This window comes from Pinus tabuliformis, chromosome Q (genome assembly GCF_031772625.1).
Source record: "Pinus tabuliformis cultivar Carrire ecotype Pingquan chromosome Q, CPIR1, whole genome shotgun sequence".
Taxonomy (NCBI): Eukaryota; Viridiplantae; Streptophyta; class Pinopsida; order Pinales; family Pinaceae; genus Pinus; species Pinus tabuliformis.
Genome location: NC_142296.1, coordinates 298,545,274 through 298,569,238, shown reverse-complemented (window position 1 = coordinate 298,569,238; position 23,965 = coordinate 298,545,274). Strand labels below are relative to the sequence as shown.

The 23,965-nt window shown below is 34.6% G+C and overlaps 2 pseudogenes; both read right to left on the bottom strand.

The window, feature by feature from the left end:
• Positions 1-8,152: 8,152 nt before the first annotated feature.
• LOC149219401 (uncharacterized) lies at positions 8,153-8,816 on the bottom strand (annotated as a pseudogene).
• A 1-nt stretch (position 8,817) lies between these two features.
• LOC149219400 (flavonoid 3',5'-hydroxylase pseudogene) lies at positions 8,818-9,297 on the bottom strand (annotated as a pseudogene).
• Positions 9,298-23,965: the final 14,668 nt, after the last annotated feature.

Here is a 23,965-nt window from a genome sequence, read left to right as displayed (position 1 = left end):
TGTACATGATATTCATTTGTAGCAAGATGCTCCATTGCCTAACATTGGAATGTACAAGTTATCCGCTTTAGAGAATGAAGAGATAAAGAAGCAGGTACATGAGCTGCTCAAGAAAGGGTGCATAAGGCCAAGCACATCACCTTGCAGATCTCCAATCATGTTGGTGAGAAAGAAACATGGTTCGTGGAGAATGTGCATTGATTACAAAGCACTAAATAAAATAACAATCAAGAATCATTATCCTCTTCCTCGCATGGATGATCTATTAGATCTATTGAAAGAAGCTATTTACTTTTCGAAGTTAGACTTGCATAGTGGCTACCATTAGGTCAGAGTTGCAGAACAAGATGCATGGAAGACTACTTTCAAGATAAAGCAAGGGTTGTATGAATGGCTAGTTATGCCTTTTGGCTTAACTAATGCTCCTGCCACTTTCATGAGAGTAATCAATGATGTACTCAGGCCTTTTATTGATGATTTTGTAATTGTATATTTAGATGACATTCTTGTATTCAGTAAAACATGGGAAGAACATTTGAAGCATGTAAAGCATACTTTGGATGTTTTGAAAAACATAAAATCTCTATGTTAAATTATCAAAATGTGAATTTGGAAAAACATCTTTGAATTACTTGGGTTACATAGTAGGGGGTGGTGAATTGAAGATAGATCCCCCTAAGGCTGAAGTCATTGTGAACTAGCCTAAACCATAATCTGCTACAGAAGTTAGAAGCTTCCTAGGAGCAGAACAATATTGGAGAAAGTTTATTGGTAACTTTTCCTTGATTGCAACTTCGTTACATGCTTTGACGGGATTGAACATGGTGTTTTAGTGGGGAGGCAAATAGAAAAAATCCTTCAACACCTTGAAAGAAAAGATTAGTACAACACCAGTACTAGCATTGTGAGATCTTCAAAGACCATTTGAGATTGAAACAGATGCCAGTGACTATGCCATGGGAGCAGTGTTGATGCAGCATGGTAAACCCATATGTTATCACTCTGAGACATTTAATTCTGCAATAGTTAATTATCCCACATATGATAAAGAATTGTATGCATTAGTGCAGTGTGTGAAAAAGTGGACACATTACCTATTGGGTAAGGAAATAGTTATACATACTCATCATCAACCACTTCAATATTTGCACTCACAAACTAAATTGCAGTAATCAAGACACTATAGGTGGATGGGTTTTCTACAACAGTTTCATCTTGTCATCAGATATAAGAAAGGCATACACAATAAAGTTGCAGATATGTTATCCAGACCAATTATAAATGCATCTACCATACTTAAGCACAATTTAGTATTTGATGAAAGCCACATTGAACAATATGCTCAAGATATAGATTTTAAAGACGTATATGCAACTTTAAGTCATGGCAAACAAGTAGAAGAATTGGATTATCATGTTAAGGACCAACTCTTGTATCATTTGGGAAAGTTATGCATTCCTCAAACTGAAAGAATTAATATAATCCGAGCACACAATCCTCTAATATCAGGTCATTTTGGTGTAAGAAAAACACTTGCACAGCTGAAAAGGTTCTATTATTGGCCAAGAATGCATGAAACAATTTCTAGATATATTAAGGGGTGTACCATGTGTGCTAAACGCAAGCCCAGTAATAGGAAACTAGGCTTGTACACTCCACTTCCAGTTCCTTTTCATCCTTGGGAAAGTGTTTCCATGGACTTTGTTGGGGGGTTGCCAAAATATAGAAAAGGTCATGATTATTTATATGTTATTGTGGATAGGTTCATCAAAATGTGTATTTTATTACCTTGTAACAAATACATTATAGTTGAACAAACAACAAAGTTGTTCTTTCAACATGTCTGGGTACATTTTGGGTTACCCACTTACATAGTAATGAATTAAGATTCCTGATTTGTTGGGAAGTTTTGGTCAATTTTGTGGGAGTTGATGAACACCAAACTAAAGAAGAGCATAGCTTTTCATCCACAAAAAGATGGCCAAACATAGGTGGTCAACAGGACAGTGATCCAGTTTCTCAGGGATTATTGCAACAAGCATCCCAAGCTTTGGGATGACATTTATGTTATGTGCAGCATGTTTACAACTGTGCTAAACATTCTTCTATAAAATGATCTCCTTTTGAGACTTGTTTTGGTTTTACACCAAGGTCTCCCTTAGATTTTGTATTTAGTAAAGACATAGTAGTTCATGGACATAGTGATGTGGACAAAGCAACCAAGTTCATTGAATATATCCAAGAAATTCACCAGGAAGTGTAGGAACAACTCGAAAAGAGCCAAGCCAAGTACACCGCAAGGCATGATAAGCATCGAATTGAACATAGCTTCCAAGTTCGTGATCAAGTCTGACTATACATCGACAAAGGCAGAATCCAAGGTGAAGGTAAGAAGCTAAAGCCAATAAGGTATGGGCCTTTCAAGATACTTGAGAAAATTGGTGAAAATGATTTTCAACTTGATTTGCTAGCCTACATGCACATCTATTCAGTAGTTAATGCAGAGAACTTGAGACTATTTGAACCTTCATTGGTTGAAGATCCGAAGAGAAAAGTCAGTTGCCTAAATATCTCAATGAGTTGCAGGAAGATACAGTTCTGGGTAGGAATGTGAGAACTATGCGCAGAGGGGATGTTGAGTACCTTAGAATTGGACTCAAAGGTTCAAAACCAAGTAGTACAAAATGGATAAAGATTGGGCAAGTGAGGAAGTTGTATCCTCACATGATTGATGCTTAGAAACCAACTTTTGGTGGCCTAAAAGCCTTTTATGTGGGAAGGCGTGATCCAAAATGGATCCAAGAACTCTCTAAGTCTTTGAAAATCATTCAGAAAGTCAAAATAATTACATGGGAAGAACCCTTAGAAGCATTGGAAAGCACTATCGGCAGCCAAAAACAACAAGAAACATTGGAAAATGGGCTTATCGAAGGTTTGAATGATGAATGCACAGGAGCCATTGGATCTGGTTGATCAACGGTGCAGATCCTATCAGCAAATCACAAATTGGTGGTGACAGGCAGAGGAAATTGGAGCACACCACATAAAACTTGTGATGTCAATCGGTGGAGTCAACGAGGACCATCCATCCAGCACGCAGATCGACAACCCACATTGCATCACATAATTGCAGTCGACAAATACGAATAGAGCGCTCACCAAATGGCCCTAGGTTATCGCGATATGCAATTGTGATCAATCACACCGCAATATTGCAATTGGAAAACACAATGGAGCGGGGCCATATGCACATATATATGTGATGCGATTAGCTGGACATGATGGAAATATAAATTCTATCTCCTAATATTTGAGATTCGTCAATTGTCATTTTTAATGTATTTTCACATGTTTCGAAGGGAAGCACTGATGCGATGAAACCCTGACCCAAAGGGGTTTGGGAATGAAAATAAATAATATTTCAAATCCCCGCAAAGCCATTTTTACAGGATTTTTAGTGTTTTTATGTATTTTAAAAATACAAAAGGTAGGCATCGGGAGGGGCATTGTGACATGCGATAGCGACTTATAGGCAGACTAGATAAGAGAATAGGACACGTTTATGAATATTTGATGTCTCGATGAATAGTGCTTTGGAGGTTTTTCTTGTGTTTGAACGCAATTCTATGTGTAAACAAAGAATGGCCATTTCAAGGATTTCAAAGTCCCGATGCAATCAGTCGTTGCAGAACAAGTAGCCACCTCCCCTAAAGATGCTAGGCAGTGATTATTAATGCTCAAAATGGGGATTCGAGCGGACAGAGGTTGGGAGATAGAAAGCCAAGAAGAGGAAACAAACGGGTAGTGCAGATTGGATTTAAAGCCATAGAAAACAGAAGACAGAGGCAGGCAGTGCTGAGACAGAGCAAATATAGAGACAAAGAGTGACAGAGAGAGTTTGTGTACTCAGAGAGGCTTGAGAGGTTCAAGCAAAACTCTTGTTGTTGTATCTGTTGTGTGTTGAGACTGATGTTGAGCTCATACTTTTGTAAAACTCTGTTCTGAAGACATAATAGAGAGGTCACCACTGAAAGCTGGACTAGGAGATGTAGCCCAAGAGTATTGGGAGCACTCCTTATTAAACTTATTGTGTTTATGTGTGTTGTCTATTATGTTTCTTTTACTGCTTCATTGCATGTGTATTTCGCGATCTTATCAATCCGTTACACAAAATAATATAGGCATATCCATGCACGAGTTTGTAATACCTTAATAATTGTTTAAGATCATATATCAGATCAAGCCCAAGGGATTATAAAACTAAGGGAATAACATAAATACTAGCACTAAAATTAAATGTTAGATATATAAACCCTAATATTAATAAACCGAAGGGAATAATATTAAACTCTAGGATTAATTTTAAACCCTATGAATATATATCGTAAGATTAATATTGTATACCTTAGGATGAATATTATAAACCCAAGAGATTAATAGTACAATTCTAAGGGATTAATAAACCCAAGGGATTAATATTATAAACCCAATGGATTATAAACGAAGGGGATTATGTTAAACCCAATGGATTATAAACCAAGGGGATTATGTTAAACCCAATGGATTAGTATTGTAAACATAAGGGATTGATAAAACCAAGGGATTAATATAAAAAACTTAACGGATTAATATTATAAATCCAAGGGATCAATAAACCCAAGGGGTTATTGATATTATAAACCTAGGGGATTAATATTAGGAATACATTTAAATGCTACCTCACCAAGTCAATGGATAACATTTTTTACCTACAACATGTTCTACCCACATGTATGCATGTAACTGTGGATTAACATATTTATAAGTTTTTCATGTTTTCCATAAGCATCTAACTATGATAACTTAATTATATGTTTGTCATGTTTTCCATTTCAAGCTAGTTGAAAAATAATTTTAGAATAAAGTTCCTTGAAATAGTTCTGATACTCATAATTTAATATGGGGTTTTTAATATCACGGTTAATAATATTGGATTTAATATTAGGGTCCATAATATAGGGTTTATAATATTGGTTTTATTATTAGGGCTTCTAATATTTAACTTATATTATAAGGTGCTGAATACTTAGGGTTTAAACAATATAAACTTTGAAATGGGAACTGATACGATTACCCATTTCATAGAGGTAGCAAAAAAAGTGACCCGATTTCGAAAAATGGTGATTGCACAATACACTGCATATTTTTTTTAGCATAGTTTTTTACAGTTTAAATTTTTTTATGTACATTAATTTTTAGAATGTTAGTGATTTGCATGCTAATTTAAATAATTGTTGAATCTGCATCAATCCCTTTTTTTAAAAGACATATTTTTTTACTTTATATTTTCTAATGTATTAAATGTTAATAGTTATTTTCTAAATTTAACAATTTTTGAAGTGGTCATCTTCTTCATATTTTCTTGTTTTTATTTATTTATTTTTTTGTAGTGAGGTTTTTATTTTTTTGCATAGTTAAAGAAAAAGGTCGATATTTCAAAGTTTCGATATTCTACATATTTGTATATCGTTAATTAATCTTTCAATGCACATCAAATAATTGTCTCTAAAAAACAATTTTTTTTTAACAATTGACATAAAAATAAACATTTTTAACATAAATATAACTAAAAAAATACACATTTTGATAATTTTTTGCTAGAAATGACATGTTAAAAATACAATTTTTATAGAAACAATTTAACTAGAAATGGTTAAATAATTTTTAATTTTTTTATGAATTTCATGTCAATAAATAATAACAATCATTGTTTTGTTCAAAAAATAATGATTCACATAAAAACTAAAGTGAAAATCACATAATACAAATATTGAAGACATAAAAACATTAATTGAATGCTTATTCTTCTCATAAAATGTGAAAGTAAAAAACATTACAAGTATAACTAATTAATAGTTACAAAAGATGAGCTTGATTTCCAAGTATAAGTTAAATTTAATCAACAATATCACGTAATCCAAACTTTTCATCCTCTAGAGTTCCATCATTGTCTTCTTCCACAATATTTTCTACTTCATTTTGCTTGTTTTCCTCTTCTAATGGATCTATGATGTCTTTGAATCTCCAAACATATGCCTTTCCAATCATTCCATGTAATGGTGGTTGAGGTTCCTTTGCTTTTTTTTCCTTATGTGTTTCATTAAAATCCCATTTCTTCAACCTAATTTCTTGCATTGCATCTAGAAGAAATTGAAGAGAATTAATTCTTCGTTGAATATAGTTGCACTATATTGGATATTTTTCAATTGCAATGCAATTTCTTCTTTTTTGTAGGCAACATACTAGTGTTGTACCTAATTATCAAGCATAAAAGAAATAATGAAGTAAATTAGTATAATGACATATAAATTAAGAAAGAAGATATTAAAATTCAATTCTATATAATAAAACTTACCTAAGCCAAAAAAGAAATCCAGAACCCAATCTCCTTCATTTGAACATATGTCTATAAGATAGATAATAAATGACTGTGGTTTTTGATAAATGTTAACTATCTCTCCTTTTTCTTCTTTGTCTCCATATGCTAGCTTTTTCACAACATCATCATAAACTAGTACTTTGCTATGACTCATTCCATCTACCCGATTAGAAAGCATATACATATAGTTATCATCTTTTTCTGAACTATCAATATGGATGAACTCACAATCATTTATAAAGATAAAATTACAGATAGTCAATATATTCTATTAATTCTTGAATGATTACACACATATTTATACAATCAGTAGTCTTAAGATAGGAATGCTATCTTAGACGTACAGTAGTGTGGTTGAGAGATTCTCTCAACCACACACTAAACTAGGAGAAACTATATTCTATCTTATTCCTATTATGTAGGAACAAACTCCTCAATTAGAAAATTACAACCATAGACAAGTAGGAATTAATTATTTCCAACTCCCCCCCTTAATGACTACTTGTCATGATAGTCAAATCCACCACCATCAGGGGAATTGCATGCACAAAACCTCCAAAAACACAATCTGCATCCCTCGAACAGATTCACAACTTCTCTCATCCCGTGGATCCCCTTGAAGGTGAATTGGCGCGATCCTTAATGAAAAACCCGCGTCTATTGGCGCGATTAATGGCCTAACATACGCGCCAGTTGGCCTTCCTGGCACTGCTGTCAGCGCGAAAAATGCGCCAATCCCCTTCTACTCAGAAAAAATCATCTGAGTCCGAGCCAGGTGTTCTGCAGTCCACCTGCTCCTACGAGCACAAAGCTCCCGTGTACACACAGCCACAAAGGCACCTCAAGCCACATAGGCGATTCAGCCACAAAGGCACTTCAGTCACAAAGACTATATAGATGGTTTCTGGCTCACCACCAACCATTACATTACAGTGACAAAAGATGGTTTCAGGCTGACCATAAACCATTACAAAGTGGTTTTAAGATCACCACGAACTTTCAGATGCCCTTAAAAATTTTACATCTGATTCCACATTTTGGAGTTTCAGAGTACATACAATGACTATTACAATAACATGCTAGGGAGTCTATTCCACAAACCATAATAAGTCAAACAAACATCTACTTTGTTGTCCACCATAAACATTGTTGCTGCTCCTTTACCTCATCTATGAGGGGTCCACTGATAAAGAAACCGGAACATAGGCACTCACAGCCACACGAAGAGAACACAGTTTTCCCTTCAAGAACAATAATCCAGCACTCCATGGTCCAATTCTTCGTCGCATTATCACACAAACGCGATCATCATGTAGCTCCAACCACTATTGTTTGATGCCATTTTCATTGTCATGTCATCATCGTATCTGGTAATAGAACATTCCTGCAAATAAATTTGTCTATTGTTGGGATGGAAAATTCCAACATAGATTTATACTCGTGACAATAGTTTGCCAAGCTAACTGTCACAATAAGTAAATTAAAGTTTTCCAACCAGATTTACTTTACTCACATGACCATTCAGTAAACAAACCACGCAGCAGACTGGCGTAGTAGCAAGGCATCAAGAACATTGAGGAGGTCTGCACACACCAACAGCTCAAAAATTTACCCATGCTACTTTCTTCTCCACGCAACAACTCTTTGCTCCTGCACGCAGGTTCACACTTCATAATCACCGTCCAAATGGCATAAAACATAAATATGCCGAATATCAAATGACAGGAAATCCACTCAGATTTCGACTTCCATGCCACCGGCTCCGCTCAAAGTCACATTAGATGCATCTTTCGCACTTGTTTCTAGAAATGGAATCCTCAGTTCATCTGCAAAGGACTTTGCCATTTGCTGATCAACAGCTCGTTTCTCTGTCAAGTCACATTTGTTTCCTACTAGAAGTTTGCTCACATTGTCACTTGCATATTTATCAATCTCACTAAGCCATTGCTTGACATTATTGAAACTGTCCATATCTGTCACATCATAAACAATCATGATTCCGTGAGCTCCATGGTAATAGCTGCTTGTTATGGTCCTGAATCGCTCCTGTCCTGCAGTATCCCAAACTTGAAGCTTGATTGCCTTGCCATCCAACTCAATTGTTCTGATTTTAAAATCTACACCAATGGTGTTGATGTAATCATCCGCAAACCACAGTAGCAAACATGACTTTCCAACCCCAGAATCACCAATCAGCAAAAGCTTGAACAAGTAGTCGTATTCCGTAGTCATGTTGAAGCCACTCTTCAGCTGTACACAGATCTGGAAATGGCTGACGAAATGAAATGATTTGCAGACTCGAGGACGAACTTTCCGCCCTCTGAAATCCAAATATAAAGAAATAATCAAGAGCGAGAGTCAAAGCATTATTATTAAGGTTCAAAGGATTTTGGCACTATTCAAGTAGGGCAGACGGCAACAAAGTAGGGCAGGTTCACAAGGTCCAACTCCTTCAGTCTCCTTTCACGCCCGATCACCGTGTCCATCTCCTGATGCACCCGCTTCAGTAACTTGGGGTTGTTGATTACTTCCGCCAATGTCCATTTAATCACGCTGCTGGACGTGTCGGTTCCTGCTGTGAATAAATTCAGCAGTAGAGCTTTAATATGAACATCGGAGAACCTCCCGCCTTGGCCATCGCAGTTGTCTCTCTGAGACATCACAACGTCTAGGAAATCGGGGTTAGACGCTCGTTGCTTGGCCGTGGACTGGTGTTCCTCTATCATCCTCTGTATGAGTGCGTCCCATTTCTTGTGGAGCTTCTTCATACCCCGCTCGATGCCCTGCAAGTCCATCCACACCACCGATGCAATGAAGTCTCCGATATTGAAGTATCCAGCGGAGGTCATGAGTTCCACCACCATGTCCTTGAACTCGTTGACCTCGTCCCCTTCCGTCTTGAACAACCGTTTGCTCAGAATGATCTGCCCGATCATGTTGGCGGCGCAGATGTTCAGGACGTCTGGCATATTCACCGTCTCTCCATGCTGCGAGTGACTGAGAATATTCCGGAGCATGAAGCCCATCTCCGCGTCTCTTACAGGCTGCCAATCCTCCAACGCCTTTCCTCCCGGCATGTGCATGTTGCACACCTTGCACTCCATCTTCCACCGTCCTCCATACGTTACCCACACCATGTCCTGGCGTGGAGGCCACCACCATGTCGGACGTCCCCAGTTTGAGATAGACAACGGAACCACTGTTAATTCCGCATGCACCTCGAATCTGGAATCGTGTCCGTCTCCAGGAACAAAATGCCAATATCGTTCGTCGTCACCCGAAATGATAGTTAAGGCTCTTGCAGGTAACATGTAACCCAATTTCGATGGGGATCCTTCCAGCCAAGCCCTCTTTGTGCCCCACAAAATAAAAATTGCGGCCTCAATCGATCCTTCCGTGGTTCGATCCTGCCACGGCCACCAATAGACTCCACGCAGCCATCATGCAAAGACAAATAATCAGCAGCATCTCATCAAATGAAGGCTATCCACTTCCAAAATGGCATAACAGAATGACCCTTGGACTATATTTAACTCCATATTTGCAGCGAAAACTTGGGATTCAAACTTTACCATAAAGATTTATGGATTCGCAGTAGAATCGGTGAAAATGCAGAGGAATTTTCCGAGATGCTATCGAGAACTGGACCATTTTCCCAATCTTCTTGAAATAGTGCTCGGTCTTCTTCTTTTGCTTCAGGAACACAAAGCCCGTTTCCTTCACGTAACCAGAATCTTCAAGATCCTCAAGGGGCAGCAGGCCCTTGGGAAAGCCCATCTTTGCAAGCAATTCCATGGATTTATGCTTGCAGATTTCGCTCCCATGGAAGATTTCTGCCCCAGATCTCTGATCATTTGCAACCTGGAAAGCCATCCTCTTTATTTTTTTCTATCACAGCTCTGCTATGTTCTCACTCTGTTGCAGATTGTTTTCTCTACGCCCAGATCATTCTGGCTTTGATCTGTGGATCGATTTCTTTAGCTAAAACTCATCTGACGGTCTCTACCAGTCAGAAGCCTTCATTACTCTCTCCTCTCCACGCCTACGCTCTGCATGCTGAGCTCGATCCTCTTCCTGCACAACGAAAATTTCTTGCCCGTTTGGTGGGGGTTTTCTGAGTTCCTCCATCCCATGAGGAAAATTGCAATTTGTGTTGTAAGGGCAAGTACCTGCCCTAAGCTTGCAACAAAGCTTGGCTTTGAAAAACATCCGGCCAGTTCCCTTGCTCTTACCTCCTCCGGACGAAGTCACTTTATTTACGGTACCATTGGAGGGGGGGGGGCGGAGTCCCAGAGCTTGTTCCCTGGCCCATTTCTCCCTAATAACTGCTACGACTCCCATATGAAAAACGGAGGAGGAGACAACTTTTACCCACACCGCTGTCACCGATCAACAACAGTTTTATGAGATAGTCATAATCCGCTCGACCTCTCGCCGGTCCCGAAGCCATTCCTGAGACCCTGAGCTACGCTCTCATCACTGTGACAGCTAGCAATCTCTGGTATCTCCATCGACCTACAATGATGGACACACACAAACAAAAGTAGTTTATTTCTCTATGCCCAGGAGGTGCCAAGCCCAAGAGGGCCAGGCTTTCACAGGCTCTGATACCAAGATAAAATTACAGACAGTCAATATATTCTATTAATTCTTGAATGATTACACACATATTTATACAATCAGTAGTCTTAAGATAGGAATGCTATCTTAGACGTACAGTAGTGTGGTTGAGAGATTCTCTCAACCACACACTAAACTAGGAGAAACTATATTCTAGCTTATTCCTATTATGTAGGAACAAAGTCCTCAACTAAAAAATTACAACCATAGACAAGTAGGAATTAATTATTTCCAACTTATAAATGGTTGATCTTTACAGGTAATAAGATTTGACTTTTTCCTATAACATGAAATAGTAAAAGTTCAATTTACTTTCACATAAATGAATTTTTTAACATTAATCAAACATACATTTTCAACGTCTTACCACGTAAGTTGCATCCTTGAGTTTGTTTTCCCCTTGAACGTTGAAAATAAAATTGCCAATTGTGTGTCTGAATGAAATGTCGTAAATCTCCATAATGGTGATGATATGACTTCTACAAAGGCCACAACCACTTTACGAAGAGCTTGATAAGTATAAGGGTCACTATCATAGTCAATGTTTGGGATATTGAAACCATGGTGAATATCTGCAATAACTAGGGAATAATCCCTTTTAGGTATGAGTTTAAAAATGTCTTCACAGTCGCCTTATATTAGGTGATATTTAATAGTGCCAATCCCATTCCAAATGAAATGAGTAAGAGTTGGATCAAGTTCAACATTCTTAAGACGTTGCTTCTTTAGTATTTTGATCTCAATTTTTTCAATAAAGGTTCTAAAACTATCTGGTGCTCCATTTGTATCCTTCTTCATCTTTAATAAAATAAACAAATATATGTATAAGTTATAAAATAAAAATAGTATACAGATGAATAATAATGAATGTATAAATCATCATACATTTTTAAATGTAAGATAAAAATCTTTTAGTGTTGATGTAGAACTTGAATATGGATAGTTGCATACAAGATCATCCCAACTATCTTCATTCATCAATTCAATCACTTGTTCTTGCATTTTCTTGTAAACTTTGTGAACGAATAGATAAAGTAAAATAATTTAATATAAGGATATGTATAACAAATACTATCAAGAACAATAGTTATATTAGAAAGAAAATTATAATCTAGAAATAAGTAAAAATAATTCAACAAACTTACTTTTGAAATTCTTCAGAAATTTCCTCCATTGATAATTCCCCTGACCTCACACGACATAATATTTACTGGACAAGATTTTTGTCCTTCACTCGCATTACTCTCCCAGTTGTGATAGTCATATCTTCTGGAAGTTGTTTCATTTCAGGAGTTAATTTATTGCTGCTACATATCAATGATTTAGACTTTTTGACCTTCTAGTTTGGAATGCTAATGTTCTCCCACATTCTAAAAATCTCATTAATAAATTCCCATATCTCTCCATTTCTAAATGGAAACTGGAAAATCTTATCAATACCTCTGAATATATGACTATTTACTATGCTATCTTTTGAATTGATTTTCTTCCCAATTTGATAGCCTATTTCCATACAACATTCCTTTTGGAAATCTAGAGTAACATTTATCTTATCCCCACCACATTTTTCTTCAAATTCACTATGAATAAATCTAACCCTTTGGATGAAAGTCATAGATGTCCTATATTCATTATCTGAATTATGATCCCATGCCAATAACTTTGCTTTTGTATCTAATAAACCAACATAAATGATACATTTCATTGTTTCAAAACATGAGATATTGGGATATTCCTCCATAAATTTCCTTTGAGCTTCTACAGAATGGTTCCCCCCAAGCAAATAATAATTGTATTCAAAACATTTTGACTTATAAAATGCTTCTTTTCAGGAACTTGAACTCAATCGAGAAGAAGCACATAATTATCAACATGAGCATATAGATTGTACCTCATCAATGTCTTCAAGTTGTGAACATGCAGGTGGTGTGGCTTTTTGATTTGTTATTTTCATTGTCCTTCACTTGCCTTATAGATTGTCTCACATTAAGCTGAAATGTATGACCACCCTCAATTAAGTTTTCAAAATCTGTCAAATGGAATTTTGTTTTGTTTTAATAATTCCATACTCTAAATCCACTCCTGGTGTAATGATTTCCTTGCTATCTTTTGAAGTTTCACTACGATCTTCACTATTGGTAATGACTACTTGAGAATGTTCAACTATAATTTTCTTCCTCCTAACATTCTCATCAGTAACTTGAACAAAGACATTCCTGTGCATTGTTACTTTTTGTCTTTTAGGGCTCTTCTCCTTTCTAACATCAGTTCCAATGTCATTCTCAGTAGTGACAACATATTCTTCAGTGTCAGTTTCAACTTCCTCATCTTTAAAAGTAACCTGTCTACCTTTGCTAGATTTATCCACTAGAGGAATTTTTTTTCTGATCCCTTGGATGTAGTTTTGTAGCATCATGAATTACTACTTTTTTCTTGTTTTCCATATCTTGTTCTAACCCTGTGTAGAAATTGTTAACAATATTCATAATATCTTTCTTTACGAAATGAATGCATCCCAACATAATCGTAAGATTTTCAACAAAATTTTGTCAAAAAAATATCATATGTCAAAATAAAGTTATTTAATAAAAATATAATGAGACAATTACAATAATGCAAAACATGAATATAAATAAAAATACTTACGCTATCTTATGCAATTTCATTTACGATTTGTTTACACAACTTTGTAGATACCTCTCTCGTGTCATACAATGAATATAATAATTAACATTTAGTCTTGTCATGTGACTTGGGCGATTTGTAAGTATATAAACAACTTCTGTGTCTGATACCAAACACATGTCTATGAACTTTCCCACCTCCTCATAAATTCAACTATTGTAAGGGCTATCAACATATAGATATATGTGCACATCTACGCCTTCTCTTTCTTTCACTAACCATATATTTTTTGGAAGTCTCACTTATTTTGAGTTCTTCCAATATGAAATTGTCTTCTTATCGTTTGAGCCACTTGATATACTTGTAGATATTAGCTCAGGTTTGGTTCGCTCAATAATTCTTTTTGAGGATCTACATTTAATTTTAGCAATCTTTGGTCCAAAAAGACTCACAAAAATCTTCTTTGATGCCATTTTCCTGCAAAAAAATATACATATATATAAATCAAAAAATAATAGCTTAAATCAACAAACAAAATGATAAATGTTAAATAATTTTATAAAATATAACTATTGAATTTTTTTTAGAAATAAATAAGATATTAACAAATGCATCCCCTCCCCGTCGCCCTGGGCAAACCCCCCTACCCCAGCATAGAGGCCTAATGGCCTGCGACCTCGGCCAACCACTGGGCCACCAGGATGGGGTGGTGGGGCTGGTTTCTGGTTCCCCACCCCACCCCGGGTGGCCGGCCGTTGGGCCACGAGGGTGGGTAAAGGGGCTGGGCACCAACCCTCCCGCCCCACTTGAGCGGCCCAATGACCGGCCAGCGTGGCAAGCCATTGGGCCACGGGGGTGGGGTAGGGGGGGCCCACTCTCGCACCCCCACCCCACCCTAGTGCCCAACGGTCAACTTAGGTCGTGGGCCGTTGGGCCACTAGGGGGAGGGGGGGGGCACCAGCCGTTGGGCTACTGAGGTGGGGTGGGGGACTTGGTGTAAATGAGCCCGCCACCCCGGCGGGTCATTGGGTCACTGAAGTGGGGTGGGGGGCTGGGTGCCAGTCCCCCTGCTGCACCTCGATGTGTCGTTGTGCCGCCGGGGTGGGGCGTGGGGTTGAGCGGACAGCCCACCCCCCCGCCCCTTCCCCACGAGTGCGTTGGGCCACCGGGGAGCATTATCAGGCCCACCTTGCCCATTGCAAACATGGTGGGTAAATCTGTCTCATCTAAATTTTTTATTTCTAAAAAAAAATTATTTCATTAAACCTATTGAATTTTAAAACTTGCACAAAACAAAAGATAAAATAACCTTTCAAATGCGATAATCTTTCATTGAATATGTTTTTGATAGCAATGTAGCTACTCCATAAATTCGCTCCAAGTCTTTTAACAAACTTCAAAAAACCTTGATGTGATGTGATGAATAATGATAATAAAATTTATTTTATAGCGGAAATTACAGAATTTTTTTATTGCATGGTTAATGTGGGACTAATTTGTTTTTATAAAAACTTTAACATGTAAATTTTTTTATACTTATATAGGGAACTATGATAAAATGAAGGGAACTATGATAAAATGAGCATTACAGAATTGTTTTACCACACGGTGAATGTGGGATTAATTTGATTTTGTAAGACTTTAACATATAATTATTGTCATGGCGATATAGTAAATTATGATAAAGTGAACATTACATAATTGTTTTACATCACAGTGAATGTGGGATTAATTTGTTTTATAAGATATAATAAAAATAAAAATAAAAATTCAATTGTCTAGTAAATATTATATAGTTTAACTAAAATATTAATTTACGTAAAAGATTTAGTTTACAATTTTATTTTAAATATTTAGTTTAAAAGATTTATTTCATAAGAAAATTTTAGTTAATTTTTTTCAATAAATTGTAGAAGAAAATAATGGAGGAAAATACATGAAACAAAATTTTTGGTGGGAAAAAATTCAGTGAAATTTTTTGGAGGGAAACTTTGGAGGGACATTTTCATTCTTTAAGCTATATATTATCATTAGGAGAGAGTGCATTTGTATCATTCAACACCTTTTGTTTGAAAGGCATGGATTCTTCTCATAGTGTAGTTTCTCTTTGTGAAGCATCAACATCCTCGTTGCGTAACAACTCTATTAATATTGATGAATATAACGGAAATTATTCCACTATGAATGAGAGTCAAATTTTCCACTTAGTCCTTATCCTAAGGACTATGGGAGTAGCACTAATGAAAAACAGGATGAATAATTTCAAATAAGTAAAGAGTCATGGTTTCCACTTAGTCCTAATCCTATGGACTATGAGAGTAGTAGTGATAAAGATCATGATGAAGATTTTAAAATAAATAAAGAGTCACAATTTCCACTTAATCTTAATCCTATGGACTATGAGAGCAACAATAATGAAGAGCTTGATGAATAATTTCAAATGAATAGAGTTACACAATTTCCACTTAGTCCTAATCCTATGTACTATGAGAGAAATAGTGATGAAGAACATGATGAAGAATTTGAAATGAATAGAGTGTCACGGTCTCCAGTTAGTCTTAATCCTATGGACTATGAAAGCAGTAGTGATGAAGAACATGATGAATAATTTCAAATGAATATAGTGTCACGGTGTCCACTTAATCCTAATCCTATGGACTATGAGAGAAGCAGTGATGAAGAACACGATGAATCATTTCAAATGAATAGAGTGTCATGGTGTCCACTTAGTCCTAATCCTATGGAATATGAGAGAAGCAGTGATGAAGAACATGATGAATCATTTCAAATGAATAGAGTGTCATGGTGTCCACTTAGTCCTAATCATAAGGACCATGAGAGCAGCAGTGATGAAGAGCATGATGAATATTTTCAAATAAATAAAGAGTCACAGTTTCCACTTAGTCCTAACCCCATGCACTATGGGAGTAGCAGTGATGAAGGTCAAGATGAATAATTTCCAATAAATAGGGAGTCACATTTTTCACTAAGTCCTAATCCTAAGGGCTATGAAAGCATTAGTGATGAAGGAAAGGATGAAGGACTTAGTCCTAATCCTAAGGACTACGAAAGCATTAGTGATGAAGGAAAGTTTTAAGGACTTAGTCTAATCCTAGGGAATATGAGAGCAGAAGTGACTAAGGGTAGGATGAAGAACTTTTAGTAAGTAAAAAGTCACATTTTCAACATAGTCCTAATACTAAGGACTATGAGAGCAGCACTGATAATGCACATGATGAAGAGTATCCAATAAAAATCGAATCAAGTTTTCCATTTAGTCATAATTCTATGGACTATGAGAGTAGCACTGAAGAAGGGAAAGGTGAAGAATATCTTCCAAGTCAGTATTTCAAAAGCACTGATGATCATAGTGAGGAGAACATTCCTCATAATGATGATGAAAATGCGTATACATATGATGATCCAATGATGGAGATGTTACCAGGAAATATTCTATCGAGGAGTAGGAGCAGATATTTTAATATCAATCCAAGACGTTCTAGCTATACAAGGGGTAGAGCATAATATCTATAGAGAATAAGTTCCATCAGCACTCTCATTTCAAGTGAATGTTGTCAAAAAGACTGTTTGGAACATATGGATTTCAAGTTTTCATTAGAAGAATGAAAGAGATATTCGTAAATGAATAAAAGCATGCAAAATTTATATTTAGTGGTGTTCATGCAATCTACATTGTCAGGTCATGATTATCATATTGGGTCTTTATTTGTCTTTAGAAAGGCTTTCAAAATGTTTCATTCAATGGGTAATTTTCGTTTGTGAAGAATCCAAGAAATGTTGGAAAAGGATCCCACATTTTATTCAAAAGTACGTCATAAATAATAGTTTGGGCCATTATCAAATACTGCAATGTCATGGATGAAAGATTTCTTTTCAAAGAATGGAGAGTGCATGCCAAATAGAGAGACAATAAATATTGCAGATAATTTCTCAAGATGAGAATCTATAACTTATACAAATAATTTGTAGAAGGTGCTGAGGGACATGGTCGATTTATTAAATATCAATATTTGGTGAAGATATGGAAGAAAGAATTCTACAATGTTTGTATTCCTAAGAAGAATAGTATGGGGATTTGTAGCACATGTGCTTCTCTTAAATCAGAAAAGGATAAATGTTAAGGGTCGAAAGAGGTAATAATTCAAACTTTAACATTTAAAATTGTATAGTCATCAACTGAAAAAATATTTCCTAATGAATTTCTTTTATATTGTGTAGATACCATTGTCAATGAACTTCAAGATCATCGAAAACAACAAACAAGTGAAAGGAAAAATTTGTACAAGCATAGAAATATGTGTTATGATAATCCAAATAAATATTTGCGTTTTATAATTGATGTTATGGACCAGCAGGAAACACTTCTACCACATTTTCTTCACACACCCAAAAATTTATAGGAGGAATATTTATTCAGTATCAAATGTCAATTGCATGGTCTTCAATGGGAAATGTTTCTAAGGGTATACTTCACAGCTACAAATATTCATAATGATTCAAATATGACAGTAACTATAATTGATGATGTGCTTTCTCATTGGTCTCGTAATCATCCTGAAGTTTTGTATCTACAATTGGAAAACACTTGTCGTGAAAACAAAAATCATAGTGTTTTTGGATATCTAAACATGCTTGTTGAATTGAGAATTTTTCAGAAGGTAAAGGTTGGTTTCCATCTTTTTGGGCACACTCATGACCATATTTATCATATGTTTAGTCGTTTTTCAGTCAAATTGAGGAGGAAGGAAGTTGGGAGCTTGCCATCATTAATTAAATTTATTAAGAAATCATATATGCCAGAGCCTACTTTTGATGTGTTGGAAAAAATTCTTGACATGCGAAGGTTTATTCTCAGATCACATGGTGACGAGAAATGCATTGAACAAATTAATGACATTATGCTCCAACATCAATTTCGTATCAAAACAATTGATGGGAAAACACTAATATGTGGCAAGAAGTATTCAACTATTGCAAAATGGGCACCATCATCACGCTTGGCATTTTTGAAGTTCATTCCAGATCATCCAATATTTGTGTCAAATATATTGTTATTACAATTAGTTGCTGAAGTTCATAATGCACGCAAAGAAAATAGAGATATAAATTATTCTAATTGCCTAGAAGAAATTAAAAAATGTATTAGATATACATATGAGTACTTTGATATTGTTGATTCAGTTTGGTGGGAGTATTTTTTCAATAATCAAAGTGATATCATTTCAATAACAAAAAAGGAAGATATACCTTTGAAAAAACCATTTATTTGGCCAAAAAATGTGTCAAATGGACATGCAGAAAGAAACATTGTTGAAAAACAACAATCTCAAGGTATTATTAATTCTTCACAGGCTGAGGAAATAGAAATGTATATTTGTTCCAAAAGATCCTATGCACAATGTGAAGCCATGGAAGACCTTTACTCAGGTTCAGTACAGGATATTAAGGAGGGTTGTATGATCATAGTGCTAGCAGATGGAGATCCCAATGGCCATCCATTTTGGGTTGCTAAGCTTATAAAATTCATTACAGAAAATAAAGATGTTGTACGTATTGAAGTACATTGGTGTTCCACAAATACACACCCATTCAATGATGTGTATAAGCCAGAGATGTTAGTCGATAAAAAAAATTGGCGGAAAGAGAAAAAGAAAGGGTACAAATATAAATTGTCACCACACAAACCTCTTAAAATTGGGGGATGATGACATATTTGTTTATGAATTCAATATAATGAAGAGAGGAACTCTTCGCTTGAAGACGATAGAGATTCTGAAGAGTTTTTTTACCATAAGGAAGAGTTTTGATATGGGAGTCTATTGTAACTAGTCGTAGATCTAGAAGAATTTTCAAACCTGAAATGTTGGGCATGCATGTGGTCTCAAATGGGGCACTAGTTGATGAAAGAGAAGAATATGGAACATCTTCATCTGCATCTAGTCATTCATCTGAAGATGTCAATTCTGATGGTATGCAAGAAAATATGAGTGACTTTGAATAGTTTTATAAGACAATTTATATAACTGATATTTGCATCGTATCTTGAAATAAAAATTTTGATTTTCATATGGTGTTAAATGAAGTTATGAGCCATTTTTATGTTTGTTGGATTACATGTTTTAATTATGATGATTTTTATTGTTTAGAATATCTACAATGCAACAATAAATTAGAGATATAATGTATGTTTCATTCAATCTAAAAGTAATGACATTTTGATTAACTTAGTCATGTGATTTGTTCATAATGTCATGGTTTTTTAATTTTATGGTTGAAAATTTTCCATTTTTTTGTATCTTTAATGTCATGGTTGAAAACAATTAGAATTTTAGCTATCTTTACTATCATGTTATTATATGTTTAACAACATAGATGAAAATTGATAGAATTTTAATTTCTTTCAAATCCCATTATTTTATCTTTATCGTCATTACTAAAAGTTGTTGAAATTAAACCTAGGAGAAAAAATATTATTCTACCATAAACATTACTGTGTTTTTTTCCTCAAAAACAATTGTATTTTGAATGAAAGAATTCAGTTTTACTGCCATTTTTTTAAATTGTTGAAAATTGACCCTAAAAAAATACCATCGCTCTAGTATACACACTTTTCGTTTTTAGCACTATTTTTCATGTTTTATGGGGGGTTTTTTGCGAGAGTTCCTGTTTTGAGTTTATAGTTCTCATTTCAATGTTTACATTGTATTTGCTAATATAGAATATATTTCTTTTGTTCTTCAATAATAGTCAATGGTAGTGAATTGTAAGACCAAGTGCGACTTGAATATTTGTAATGATACTCCTCTTACGTTTTATAGATTCAAGTGATTTTATGGATCAATGTAGTGGACCCTTGGGTTTAAGGTTAATATTTAACAAGATTCAAGGTATCGCTAACAATATCTTGACTATGAATGGTTATGGTTAATGAGCATACGACTTTCGTTGACCACGTTTCACTGTGGTTAACTATCATTCATCATGAATGACTATGGTTGAACATGGTTTGCATATGACTCACCATCATTTGACCAAGGTTTGACTATTGTTAACCATAATTAAACATGATTGACTATATCTGACCATGGTTTAAATATGGTTTGACTGTGCTTGACCATATTTCGACTATGATGTCTCTATAGTTGACCATGATTTCATTATGGTACCATTGAAATGGTCCTTGTTGATGCTCAACAATGGTTTGACTATGGCTAACCATGAGCATCCAATATATGTGTACATGTTCAAGAATGGTCATCCGCCATAGATCAATATAGTTTACTATTGTTGACAATGGGTCACCTGCTCATAGGCCATGATGTCCATGGTAACTATGGTTCACCGTGGTAGTCATGTTGACTATTCTTGACTATGATGCCCATGTTGACTATAGTTGACCATGTCAACTATAGTCAACCATAATTAACATGTTTTAATGGATAGATTAATTTATAGGTAATGAATTATAAACGTGTTGAATAACATATCATTAATTCACCATTGATATTTTATTGAACTTTTATTAAAGCTATTTTAATGTTTTAATAATATTTTGTACATGTGAGGATATTATATTAATGTCATAATTAAATAATAATGATATATTTAACACTAGATATTCATATACAAATTGTGTATTAAATAAGTATTGTATCAAGCAAAGTATTTAAGTAGAAATCACAAAAGAGAAATTTTTCGGTGATGCATTTCAAACCAACAAGTGTAGTTCATCATTAGGACTAGTATGAAGAGGCAGACCATGGAAAAGGCTTAAATAGAGAGCAATGTAGAGACATAATTTGCAAGTAACGTCTATATTTGAACAATAATATTTAAATTATGATATTAATTTATTAATATATTAAAAACAAATATTATTAAGTAACGACTATATTAAATGGCTAGTTTTTGAAAAGTAATATTTAAATAATGATATTATTTGATTAATTTATTAAAAATATTAATAGTTAATGGCTAGTTTTTGAAAAACAATATTTAAATAATGATATTAGTTTATTAATTTATTCAAAATTCTTAATAAGTAATGGCTATATGTCTTCTCATCTTCTGCCTAAGATGTGGAAAAGATTTGTGAATGACACTTGTGTCATCTAGTCCCATGGTAAATAGAAGTTGGAACTATTTTTCGTCCATCTTAACAATCAATCTAGATCTATAAAGTTCACCATGGAATTTGAATGTAATGGTAGTTTGCCCTTCCTTGACGTCCTCCTATCAAGGAATGATGATGGCTCTTTTTCTCATCATGTATTTCATAAGAAAACTCATACAGAACAATATCTTCATGCTAATTCTCATCATTTCCCAGCTCAAAAGGTTGGTTTTCTCAACACCTTAGTGACTAGAGCTTTAAGAGTTTCCCATGACAACCATCTCAATGAAGAGAAAGCACATCTCTTAAATGTTTTCTTTCATAATGGGTATAGTAGACACCAATGTACTAAGGCTTTCCTCAGAGCTAAGAAAGGTCCTAAGGCTAAGAAAGATACGAAGGATCGATTTTCTGGTGTTCATCTTCCTTTTATCCAGGGGACCACTCACAAGATTGTCAGGATCCTAAGGAAGCATAAGGTGCCTTCAACCTTTAGGACTTTAAATACCATCCATAGCTCCCTTAGCTCTGTAAAAGATCCAGTGGACATAAAGAATATAAAGGGTGTTTATGTTATCCCATGCTCTCGTGGGACTCCCTACATTGGTGAGACTCGTCACTCAATTAATCAAAGGATTCGTGAGCATGTTGCTAACATCAAGCATGGCAAGATGTGCTCCTCTGCTTTGGTGGAGCATAAAGATAAATCTAAGAATCACATCTGCATTGAGGAGGCCCAAGTCGTTGCTAGGGTTAGTCATTTCCATCATCGTAAATTGAGGGAGGCCCTAGAAGTTGAAAAAAGACACAATAATTTGAATAGAGATGATGGTTGGAATATTAGTAGAAGTTGGGTACTTGTATTCATAGTTTTTAGACTTCCTTTTGTGATTTATTTTATTTTTTTGTTTACCTATGTAGGTATTGACGTCCTTTTTATAGTATTTGTTGTTGATTTATTCTTCATTAGAGTTTAGTTTCTTGATCCTTCGTGTTTTCCATGTATTTTATCATCCTATTCGTTCTTAACTCCTTTTACTATTTTTCTTATTTGTTTAATGAGCCTCAACCCCGTATTTTATTGTTGACCATGTTTTATTTATTGATTACTTATATATATATATATATATATATATATTTCTTTTTACTTGTGTATACATTTGTTCCATTAATTATTTTTAATTTAGTTTATTTTATTTTCACTAATTATTTTATTTATCAAATGATCTTTTCTCGATTAGGGCCTTGACTTGTTTCAATAACTTTTGACTTCCCTCCTTCTTTAGAGTTTGACTTTTATTTTATTTATTTATTATTATTATTCTTTCTTTTATTAAATTAATTTAAATATTATTTCCCAAAAACTATCTCTTTAATATTGTTGTTACTTATTAATATTTATTTATAATAAATTACTAAACTAATATCATAATTTGAATATTATTTTTCAAAAACTAGCCATTTAATATAGTCGTTACCTATTAATATTTTTAATAAATTAATATCGTTATTTAAATATTATTTTTCAAAAAGTAGCCATTTAATATAGCCATTTAATATAGCCATTATGTATTAATATTTTTAATAAATTAATAAGATAATATCATTATTTAAATATTCTTTTTCAAAAACTAGTAGTTTAATATAGTTGTTACTTAATAATATTTGTTTTTAATATATTAATAAAGTAATATCATAATTTAAATATTATTGTTTAAATACAACCATTACTTGGAAATTATGTCTCTACATTGCTCTTTATTTGAGCCATTGCCATGGTGTGCCTCTTCATGTGGTCCCCATGATGAACCACACTTGTTGGTTTGAAACAGGTTGGCTAAAAATTTCTCCTATGTGATTTCAACCGAAAGACTTTGCTTAATTCATAATGGACCACAAAAGCTTGAATACAAAAAGTATTGTATCAATAAACTAAATTAATGACTAAGTTAATATATTAATGTATTATTTAATATTTAAAATATTAAAATATTAATATTATTGAGTATTAAAATAAAGTATTTAAAATAATATTATTTCTACTTAAACAATTAATATTTTTTTCGATTCAGTAAGAGTGGGGCCTTCCATTAATCAAGAAAAAGATACATAATGTACACTTTGTAAAATGGAGCCAAGAACAAAAACATCAACTCTACTCCTGACTC